This window comes from Aptenodytes patagonicus, chromosome 14 (assembly GCF_965638725.1).
Source record: "Aptenodytes patagonicus chromosome 14, bAptPat1.pri.cur, whole genome shotgun sequence".
NCBI lineage: Eukaryota > Metazoa > Chordata > Aves > Sphenisciformes > Spheniscidae > Aptenodytes > Aptenodytes patagonicus.
In genome coordinates, this window is record NC_134962.1 from 4164528 (window position 1) to 4176570 (window position 12043).

Sequence of the window (12043 nt, forward strand, 5' to 3'; positions counted from 1 at the left end):
TGTCACAGACAGAGAGAACAAGCAGAAAGGGCTGTTCCTAAACATGCATGGCACACCAATGGTCACAACACGTACTAAGACAGATCCTGAGAGGCTCACTCTTGGGAGAAAACATGCTTCTCTCGGTGATCTTTACAGCCTTGATGCAGAGAATGTAACTATTCATACCACCTACGCTACGGTGACAGTTAAGGTCCCATGACGAAGGAAGGGACAAAGTCATACCATACTATCACTCAGCTGGTTATGAATAATGTCAAACAAAGTGTTCTGTCAAGCACTGTGCTGAACGTGTAACGTGACAGTAACTCGTACCAGTTATCTGGCTGCCAGTAATACACTTTACTTTCAAAAGCTTAACTCTGCGCAGATCGCAGGGTCCTGTACAAGCTCACAGTCCCCAGCAGAAGGTACAGAGAACTCTTTTCCAGAGGTACAGTATCAGTTAAGATCAGTCCCAGACTTTGCACAGTTCCCACCTATTTTAAACCATTTCATCCCACGTGAATTTATTTTTAAAACCAGGACAACAAAAGTGCAAGACTTTGCAATCACTTTATAAAGTATCTATAATTTGCTCAATGCATTCTGTGACATGCATATGAGTATCTATATGAGCAGAGATGCAGGCACTCCTTGTAAAGAGAGGTTCTACCTTCATGGCTTCCCTCTGAAACCAAAGGTGTGGAGATCCACTGCCTGCTGAGCAGTCGAAGGCTGCTCTCTGGCACCTGTACTCTCCACACCTATACGCCAGATGAGGCTGTGGAGATGACCTGTAATGGTTGCCCGTAACATCATTTCATTTGCTTACAGCTCTTCCAAGTACTAAAAGTTGAAATTTCCTATGCCATTTATCTGGATAGGTTAGTAATCCCTCAAATTTGTCACCACGTATGCTTGCTCCTTCTCAAATTCCATTCCTCAACAGAGAAAATTAAAAAAACAGCTTATGTCTGTGTCACTAGGATCCTGGATCCTCAGAACTTACACACCAATTAAAGAACCCTAAACACTAGTACCTGTTCAAAACAACCTGTAAGAGTTTAAACATGCAATTACTATGACTTAGTTAATTCAACATAACTAGTTACTCCATACTAACTTGTTCTTCTATGTTAATCCTCAACAATGACCCGGCTGGTTAACCAAAAGTTACTCCTCCTTAAAGAAACATTTACATTTCTATAGAAAGGTAAGCATTTACAGCTGGAGTAGCTAATTTGACTGGAATGCAGTTCAGCAAGATCAATTTTGAAGTCTGGCTGGCTGACTACAGCTGCAGTGTCTTATTCCTCCAGACCTGAAGTTGAAATTTCACATCATGCAGCAATTCTGGAAAGCCACTGCTTTGTCGACACCATCCTGCTACCTTTACACATCCTGTTTTTTTCACTCTTAAAGCACATGTTCTAGCTCTATGAGACATATATAAAACACTAGGTCATGTTCATTATACAGACATTGAATCTACTTGTGAGATCAAGGAGCATTTAAGTAAAACCAAGTACAGAAACAGTAAGCAGTCATGAAAATAAACACAGACGTTCACCAGCATGAGCAGGTAGGGTGTTAGGAGTTCAATACACTGCAATTAGAGTGCCACCAAAGAATTCATGAACTAGCACATTCATCGGCTTTTTCACATGCCTAACAAGGTTTTGTTGGATGAGCACTTCCACATCAAATTTTAAAACAAATTAAGTTTATTAACTTGAAAGGAGAATACTTGCAAGCAAGAAAAAAAAGGAAAAAAGAAAGTCACTTGAGGCCTTCCTCACAAAAAAAAAAAAGAAAACTTTCTGTCAAATCTCATGATAAAAATACTGCACAAGTATTGCCAGGGGGAAGAAGAGAAGGGGCAAATCCCACGAACTCTGAAAAGACACTCAGTTTTCAGGTTTTTGCTTTTGTTTAATGGGTCAAAAGGACACAAGCTCAATTTAATAGAAATAGTATCAACAGACTTTAAAATTAACTCGATACAAAGGAAAATTCATTCCACGCCCCGTTTAATCCACCTAACAGCATGTTAATAAAGAGCAACGTTTTCATTAGTTTGATATCCTGGGTTCAGGATGCACCTTCTGTCCAGAAAGAGACTCCAAAAGAGCCAGAAGATGATCAAATATACACACCCTTCATATTAACACTAAAAATAATAAATGAAAAAAAAGAGAACAAAAAAAACCCAACAGTCCTACAGCATGACTGGTGGAATAAGAGCCAACCCCATCTTCTCTTGAGTTGCCAGATGAAATAAAACATAGCTGTAGTACTTCAAGGGACAGAAATAAATAGGTTGAACGAGAAGATAAATATTCATGTGGTTTTGCTTCATAGACATCTCCTGAAAGCATCAAACTGCAGTGTTTCATCTCTGACTGAAAGCTTCAGCAAGGATGAATCTTAATTGACTCATGAAATTAGGTTACCAACAACACTGGATCTAAAACATCTATAAAAATTAGCCAATAAGTCAATTTAATTGGCAATTTCGATACCTGCTGTAATTATTATGCACTTAAAATGTTTTCAGCCAGGTAACAGCTACACAGATGGCAGAATCCAGAACAGGATTTTATTTACCGAGTTAGATTTGTTTCTTAGTCCTAAGTTTGAATGTAATAGCATCTTCCACCAAGATGTCTTGGCAAGATGAAACTCACTCCGCATCCACAGTAAGAGAAGGGCAACTTCCTTCTCAAGTCTGTTAAACAAAGTGCAGAGAGGTGAAGAGGATCAGCTGAAGACCAGACCCACTGTCACTTTTCCATTTCTTTGAAGATTGCAGCTATCCCTATTATAGGCCTTAATGTAGCTGGGAGTTATTAAATGCCCTGGGGACAGCTGAGTACCTGTACTGGGTCCTGCTGGGATGGAGTTAATTTCCTTTCTAGCAGCCTGTACAGTGCTGTGCTTTGGATTTGTGACCAAAGCAGTGTTGATAACACACCCATGTTTTATTGCTGAAGAGTACTACAGCATCAAGGCTTTCTCCCTTTCTCACTCTGCCCCCACAGCAAGTAGGCTGGGGGTGGACGAGAGGCTGGGAGGGGACACAGCCGGGACAGCTGACCCCAACTGACCAAAGGGATATTCCCTACCATATACCATCACACTCAGCAATAAAACTGGAGGGGAGTTTTGCAGGGGTTGCCGTTGCTCACGGACTGGCTGGACACAGGTCAGCTGATAGCGAGCAATTGCTTTTGCATCTCTTGTTTTTCTTAATTTTATTTGGCTTTTTCCCCTGCCTTTATTAAAGTGTCTTTGTCTCTACCCCCAAGTTTTCTTGCTTTTGCCCTTCCGATTCTCTTGCACATCCCACAGAGTGGGGGAGCTGTAGCTGTGTGGGGCTCAGCTGCCTCCTGGGCTCAACCCACAACAGAACCGAAGCAGCAAAGCATCCTAAGCTGATAGTTTAGCTGAACTTCTTTTTAAAGCACTTGAAACAATGGTGGCAGCAAACTGAACATCTGAAAATTTAGCTTTGAACACATGAGCCAAACAGATTTACGGCAGAGAGACTCACACTCTGTTCTCTCAGGAATACAGATTTTTGGTGATACTTCACAAGAATTGGAGCCAACTGAAATGCTAGAAGTTTGGTTTGCAACTTGTTTCTGCATCAGAACAAACCACAATAATTGTCCCACGCGCTGAGTACTGCCCCCAGCACAAAGCTACAGCGCTGCTATCAGAAGCATTAATTATTGAACATAAAAATTGCAAAGATGAAACTGGACAGAAAATACCGTAGCAGTATAGTGCTCAATTACCTACAGAACTGGCAGCTATCCTGTCATGGTTTAACCGAAACCAGGACATATCCCCAGTTTCACTTCGGCCAAAAATTCTGTTATATGGCTAAGGATACTGGCTCACAGAACTTCTACCAAACCTAACAAACAAACAAAGACCAAGGAAACTTGATTCCAGCAGATTAATATTTTCTGATGCAACACACTTCACTGAAATTCCCACAGAATTCTGTAAATGTTGTCCTTTTTTTTAACACTACATCAATATTTGAGATATTTTTCCACCTGAGAGCATCTGGTACAGCATTCTTTGGACTTTGTAGCCTTCCCTTGGAAACTATTTCATTGTCCACAATTATAAAAGATCGCAAAATTCTAGTTTACATGCCTTCCCTACCCATGATGCATAATGCTAGGCTTGATCATGACTGATACACCAGCTCATTTCTAGCCACACTATTAAAAAAATTAGTAATTCAATACTGTCTTGTAAAACTAGTTACTTCTTACCAGTTTCCTGAAGGATTTGTTTTATCTTATTTGTAAGACAGACAAGGTGGGAAGTAATCAATAACTCCAAGCACAGTGGCTTTGGACACAAGTGTCAATTGATATGTAATTAATCATTTATGAACACTTCTCTTTGAACCAAAACTTACTTTGAAGGTAAAATTAAATATGCTTGAATATTTCTCATCATAATGTAACCACCCCTACAAATTGATCACTGAAGTTTAAGAATGTGAAGACAACTACAGCATTTAACATCACTGGAGAAAACCCCTAGAACAGTAAAAATGGTTACAGGTTTAGTTTATAGACCTTCCTACTAAAAGGCACTTTTTAAGCTTTGTCTCTGTGGGCCCATTCTCTCCAGGTAGGTATAGCTTTATCTTTTTTCTGTACAAGGTATCTTACAAATAATTTTCACAGAGACTATTAAACAATTACAATAGCAATCACATTGCAAATAAAGCAAGGACGACAACAGCTGACCAACCTAGTGCAAAGCCCTACAGCATAAGAAACCGTATTTTTATGCCTACCAACAGTTCCTCACACACTGAACTTCTGCAGCACAAGCTCATGCACACAGCTAGCGGACTATCTGCTAAAGAGTTTTAAGATGATACCACAAATTTGCAAAAGCTTTAGAAAGTCAGAGTTTCTGCCATGGTTGAATTTCCTTTAAAGCTACATTTATAGTAGCTACTTAATGGATACCAGTATAAGGGTGTTACTATGTTTGCTGTTGTCAAGAGATTTTAAAAAAAAAAAAAAAAAAAGAGATAAACTTTGACTTCTCAAGACAAATATCTCTAAATAGAGTTCAGTTTTAATAAGGAATCCACCTAGCTATCTGCTTGGTAACATTAACCCACTCGGATAATAAAACAGTTGCACAGCACTTAGAACTACGTTTAAGACAAAATAAGGCCATGTAAATAAAGCTATTTGCATCTCTAAATGTAGATAGCAATTTTGTTTCACTATTACACAACCGTTCAACAGTTTCATTGACTCTGTGCAAAACCTAGAAAGAACACATGCACAGGGGAGAAGTTCTGTTCTTCCAACAAAGTTCTCATTTCATCCAGTAAGCAAATGTGCTGCTAAACGGACCATTATAAATAGGCTGGTGAGCTAACTTCTCCGTAGCCTTCACATGAACAAGTTGTATAATTGAGCGTTATTAAAAGGATTCTTGTTCTCGCTTGATCCCACTGACACATTGTAGGAAACAGAGTCTACCTCAGTGGCTGGAGCTGGTTAGGTCTGAAGTGAGTGACATGAACCACAGACACCTCAGAATTCAAATGCTCACCATCTTCAAACATTCCATCAAAAGTAATCATCATTACTTTTGAACTATCACTAGAATCAAAACCCAAAGAGATATATTAACAGATTCTTTTGGGAGCCCTAAAAAAGACTGACTCAGAAGAGTAAAAATAATGCTAGTAAAAATATAATGAAGTTATCCATTCATGAAAACACATTTCTTGACAAATATCATAAGCATGCAAACTTCTTTGTAATACCCCAGAGGTTCATAGCATCCCAACAGCCACAAACCTTATCTCATCTACAACTCTGAACGGCACAGCAAAGGAACAGGAATGCCACAGATCAAGGTTTCCATTCAATCTAATGCCAAGTACAGACGTTACGTGTCCAACAGAGCAATATCCAGTTTAAGTTTTGGGCTATAAAACCAAGAGGGCCAAGATTAAAAGGTCCAGATGTATTTCTGCAGCTGCAGGCACAATTCACCTTTTGTGCACGCTCCCGCCAGATTTATAAACAATCACGGGCAGACAACGCTATCCAGCCTCCTGCATTTTCTGAATGGAGGGCTGCTGTAATTTACTAGAAATCTGTCTCATTAAATTATGTGCATAATAAAATATACAGAAATAATCTAAAGGATCTGTCTAGACCAGCAAATTAATTTCCAATAGTAACTGTATTTAAAAAAAAAAAATCAAGTTTAAGTAAGCTTAGTCTATTCTTGTAACTTATTGATCCTGAAAATTAAGACATTATCTTCGTGCACTGAATCAACAAATTTTTTAAGAGCATAACTGAAAGAAATGGTAAGCCACATTTGGCACATTCTAATTGCTTACTGCTCTCATGTAACTTGCTATTACAAGCCTTTAAGAATACAAAGTAAGTAATTACATCATCATACATTCTTCTGCATAGTAACTATTAAGAAGAATTCAAGGATTGAGATTATGTATTCTTTCATTCCAAGTTCTATAGTGGTCTATTCCATAAAATAATAAAAACCACAAAAGAATCGATATAACGCATAACCTATTTTTTTTGCAGCAGGAAACATATCAAAGTCCCACATCTTCCAAAGTGGCAGATACAGGGTGACCAACTTCTTCATTGCTCTCGCTTTCCAATTTATTCAGCTAAGTGAAGAGGCCCCTGTGATATATTCAAACTCAGCAAAAACATTCAAGATGTTGAGCACTCCATATTTAATGCATATTCTTTGCATGCCTGATTTTGTGCATTTCTTCTAAAAAATGTAAGAGAACCAAACATTTTAGTTATTTCACAGAGAACAGACTAAACACTAAGCATTTTAAAACATCATATTAGCATCAAATACAGACATTTCTTATCAGATATCTTCATGACTCAGGTGACAAAACAGATACTGAGTGAAGGACTAGAAAAAAACGCCAACTTGTAAACGAAGTTCTCGTTATCAAGTAGCATGATGTAACGTTGCATTGTTCAAGGACAAGTTACTTCAAATACCAAAGCTAATGAATTATCTGCTTAAAGATTCAGTATACTTGCATATGAATCTTGCTTTCAAACAATAACAACAAAAAAATAATCTGACTGGCACTACAAACAGTGATGTAAAAATATAGCCTTATCAAAGCGAAAAAAACTGATTGGTATGTTTTCCAGCTAACACTAAAATAACAGAAAGCTAAGCTTTCCACCTTTGTTCTAGGCCAGCATGTGTGAAGTTCACACAGTAGAATTCACACGAAGACAGACTGAAAGAAATACCAGTTTCAATCATAAGACCTGCCAGCTTAAGCAAGTTCATATCACAGAAAGCAGTAACAGTATTAAAATTTATTTTAAAAAATCAAGTGAAAATTTCCCTCCATGATCAGTTATCAAATCAAGTACATTTGCATAGGTGTTAGCAAACAACTAACTACATGCACCACACTGGTTTTCAGTATTGCATCAACTGAAACCTTTAACCTATCTAAGTCTTCGACTACTTGCAGGCATAGAGTTTGTTGTCTAATCATCATTTTCTATCTTGAACTCTTGTCTTCTGTTTATAAGATTATATTGACATGGCTGAAGAACTAGTTTTGGAGAAAAATGGCATATTTATTCCTGGACAGCAGATGTCTCAGCGTTTCCTTTCGAGCACTCCCTAAAGTTACAAGTTCATTATGAGGTGCTGTTGGTTCAGAAAGCAACATTAAGAATCAGTCCTGATCTGATCCTACATTGCCCTCAACTTTCTGTCACGTGGTCAAACATTTGTATGACTTGACAACTATTTTAAGAAAAGCTATGTTTACAGTAACTGAAAACCCAGGGGGTTACTTAGGGGAAAATCACTGCTCGGAATTTCTTGCTTCCATGCTAGTTTAGCCAGTTCTCCTACTTCCATCCCACAGCACAGCGCTTTATGTTTGGAAGTTACCCAAGTCACTGCTTCCAGAAATTGCCCTGCGGTTTTAGAAGTCCCAGAGCATACTGGTATGAAGTTTGTTAGGACGATATATATGTGGTTGCCCCCGGATGTCAACGTGAAGTTACTGAACTTTGGAAGGTTAAGTTGGAACGAAACAAATTTATTTTTTCTTGCATGCATAAGCTTTAAAAAAGGAAACGCTATGAGAAGAGTGGTACAGTAATGCTAATCTACACTGCAAATCCGCGTCTCCCTTTTACTTTTCCTTTTTGAAATCTTAAATGAAGGCTATGTATTTTACTTGAGAAAATTCACAGTAAATGAAAGCAGTATCTGCTTGCACTCAACATGCTTTGGCAGATACTTCTGAGGGGAAACACAAGGCTATGGCAGCCATAAAAAACAGAAGGCGATTTCAAACCCACATCTGAAATTCTGGCCTGCAAATGCTGCAGAGTAACAAACCACTTCCAAAAGGAGTCCTGAATCCAAACATACAGATAGCACAAACATGATTAATATCCAAATTAAATAAATGGCAACATAATTTATACCTTTGTTACCATGCAGAAGTTCTGGTGGCATGTTATTTAAAAAAAAGCCTTTTTTCCCGCTATTTTTCCCATCTTGCTTGTCTCCCTTTCAGGAGCTCTGTAAGAGAAACATTGAGTAGGTAACTGAAGAACAAAAAAAAAGCCAAACTCAGATAAATCTTAACTGCTCGCAGTGAGTGCTTCAGCTGTGGCCTAAAAGGCCCCTTGAGGCTCCTGTATCGTGCTGAAGCTGAGCTCAACACGTTCATCTTGGGAACTGGGTGTCATAGACCCCTTTGCTAAACTACCCAGCTCCAAAAGCAGTCGGGGAAAAAAAAATAAAATTAGAAAAATCCCTACACTAGGACCGACAGAGCTCCACTGACCTGCGACCCGTGCTCTGCGCAGCAACGTCCTTCAGCCCCCGCTACCTCCCCTGTCCCCAGAGAAGAGCCCCACGGTCGAGAAAATGGTTCTGCCACCCAGCTCGGGGCACCCGAGGTCTGCCGCCTCCGCTGAAACGTGGAAGGGGAACATCATTTCAGTCCAACACGCTATCGACTCAGCTGCACAGGCCTGCGACTCGCAGCGCCCGGAGAAAACAAGCGAGCGGGTCAAGGATCCCGCGTCCGCCGGGGAAGAGAGCGCGGCGCTGGGGTGGCCGCGCTCCCCCGGCCCGCTGACCGTCAGCGCCCGGCCGGGCCGCCCCCCGCCCTCGGCCAGACTGACAGGACGCCCGGCGGCGCTGAGGAGAGCCGTTAGCGGCCCACCGAGGAGGGGACCCCCGCGCCGGGGTGGGCCGCGCCAGGCCCGGGCGGGGCTGGGGGAGGCGCTGCCGCCCTTCCCTCAGCGGGGGCGCCGCTGCGGCAGGTGGGGGGAGCCGAGCCCCCGGAGGGGAGCGGCTCGGCAGGGAGGGCAGAGCGGGGCGGCGCGCCCCGGCGCCGGGCCCGGGGCAGGCACGGCGGCATTACCTGGCACCGCGCTCCCGCGACGGCCCCGCCGCAACACCCCCCCGCCCGGCACCGCTGACACCGAGGCGGAAGTGCGGCCCTCGCAGCGGCGGAGTGACGCGCCGCTCCGCCAATCGCAGAGCGCGGCCGCGCCCCGCCGTCGCCGAAGCGACGAACCACCTTCCTCGTCCCCGCGCCCGGAGGCGGGGAGAATGCTAATCAAGCACCGAGCCTCACAGCCCCGGGCCGCCCCACTGCTGGGGAGGCTGCTGGGCAATGGCGCGTCGGAGGGGCGGGGCTATGCAGATGAAGGCGGCACCGGGGTCCCCCGCTGCGCTGGGCGGCCTCACCTGGCGCGTTTCGGCGGGGACGCCGCAGCCTCCGCGGCACAAACGCACACGGTCGTGCTGTAGCCGGTGTCGTCTCGTTGTGCTTTGCGGCACGTTCGTACCGTCAGTCAGCTGCGGAGCGTGAGCTCGACTCACCATAACCTCTGTAGCACAAAGTGTTCTCCTGACTGAGAGGTGGGGGGAACCTTACCTTTCGCTCCCTCAGTACCCGTCCTGGCCGTGGGGCTCTCACGGGTGGGTCCCCCCGGGCCGCGCACGGCCACCTGGCCCACCTCCGAGGTTGTACGTGCCGCGGTTTGCTCCGCACCGATATGAATTTAAGCGGTTTTGTATTTTTTTTATATAACGTTCTCGCCGGCTCTGGGGCATGGCCCGTGTCACCCGTAGGCCAGGGGATGCAGCGTTGTGATTTTCGAGGTGTTCCTTCATGCCAGTGAGCTGCCGGCCAGCCTGTGTCCAGAGTCCCCCGTCTGCCCATCCGGCGCGGCTGCTCTGAGCGGGTTAAGGGACGTCTGGAAACCCCAGAGAAATGGTCGACAAAACCACGGGCTGGTAGCTGTCGGGTTAGAGTCGTTCTCTACCAGGAGAGAAGCCGGCAGGTGGTTTTATTTCTGTAGCCCTGAACTTGCACTTGTTCATCCACAACAGGTAACTGGAGGCAAGTTCATAATAATCCCCTTCACTTCAGAGTAATTACTGGCGTGCTAAAGCAATTGAGACTCTTCGTAGATGTTGATGCAAGTATCAAAACTCTGAGGCAGGAGTTTAAAATTAATTTGACTCATAACATTTCTTTTAGATAACACCGGTTCCGCTCTTTTTATTTACCTTCTAATTTCTGAGTCTGCAAGGTGTTTTCTTTCACATACTCTTAAACTTCTTACGTGACCAGAGAGATTTGAAACTCTTTTCCACTGAAATGTCTCCTTCCCTCCCTTTTCATACCTGAAAGCTAAGAAGTGAATGAAATGTCATTGGACCCAGCAACCAGAACTTTAAAAGGGAAAAAAATAAAAAATAAAAATATTGCAAAGCATGCACGGAGCGAGGTGCTTCAGGAGATCAGCCACAGGGATAACAAGCATCCATCCTGAGGAGCTAGAAACCGATCGGTCCGGATGAAGGATGTCTCTTATCACTAAGACAGAACGACCCATTGATACAATTGCTGAGGGAGACCTTCTTGTCCTCCTGAGCAGGAAATCATACGGGATGTCAGGAGGGGCCAGCGCAAGTGTGAACAAAAACCACTCGGGAATGACGAGCTGGAGCCTGAGTGAGGAACGGTAGGGAGCGAAGGAGGGAGATGAGTCACAGAAGCATTTATCCTCAAAATGACCTTCTGCCGTTGATACACTTTCTCAATGCAAAGCAAATATAGGATTTAGCATATTAATTCTGTAGCACAGAACTTGTTCATCGGAGGTGGATACAAATGCTTTTTATTGGGGAATGGCTGCAAGGCCGGTGGGGGAAATCTTCGCTACGCCAGACCTTTGCCACCAGAACATCTCGCCTGTGCAGGGGGTGGGAGAGGGGTCAGCAGGGCCAGGCAGGGGTGAACCTGTCCTAGTGGGGTGGCTGCGTCTCCGGGGGGTAACCCGGGTTTGGGCTCCTGCTGCAGACCAGAGACCGGCCGCAGACATAGCACCATGGATGCCCTTTTCATTGCTGGTTATCTGCTGTGGGCACCAAAGAAACCTTGCAAGGAAGGGTGGTGGTCGGAGGTAGGAGTGACAGCAAAGGCCCACATCGTGATGGGATTTATTCCTCCACCAGCACTTACGTAAAGTATGTTTTCAGAGGTGCAGCAGCAAAAATATGAACCACTCCTTTGCTGCATGGCTCCCTCCTGCCCTCCCCAAATACTTTACGTGGTGCACTGTTGATTCTGGGATATTACTCATCCCTAAATAAGCTGACAGCTCCTGGCCATCAGCCACATGCTGACAGTATTTGAGACATGAATTAACAGTGATAATGCTCCTTGCTCTGGCACAAATGTAAGGTTTTAAATGAAATCTCCACTGAGAATTTCTCACGCACGCTGGGACTGAAGAGCGTTTTGGGGTGGGCACAGCTGGCTCTGAGGATGTCTGTCAGTCTCTCTGGATCCAGTCTTGCTATACCCTCCTGTGGTTTCATCCCTGTGTTCACCCAGACGAAGTTGCAAGGCAGGTGTTGTTGGGCTCATCTTTAGGGAATACAAATCTTTGGGAGTAGAGGATAATTTGTATCATTCCAAATC

The 12043-nt window shown here is 43.6% G+C and overlaps 1 protein-coding gene across 4 annotated transcripts in view; it reads right to left on the minus strand.

The window, feature by feature from the left end:
- The window catches only part of OSBPL2 (oxysterol binding protein like 2), a 40244-nt gene extending 30713 nt beyond the window's left edge, over positions 1-9531 (minus strand). Inside the window, exons 1-3 of one of the 4 annotated variants that reach the window (XM_076352363.1) lie at positions 9467-9507; positions 8882-9010; positions 8517-8613 (exon numbers count right to left, since the gene is read on the minus strand). The gene's annotated coding sequence lies outside the window, so the exon portion shown is untranslated. Of the gene's footprint in view, positions 1-8516; positions 8614-8881; positions 9011-9466 lie in introns of all 4 variants that reach the window. The other 3 variants (XM_076352362.1, XM_076352364.1, XM_076352361.1) reach the window with 3 other exon arrangements.
- Positions 9532-12043: the final 2512 nt, after the last annotated feature.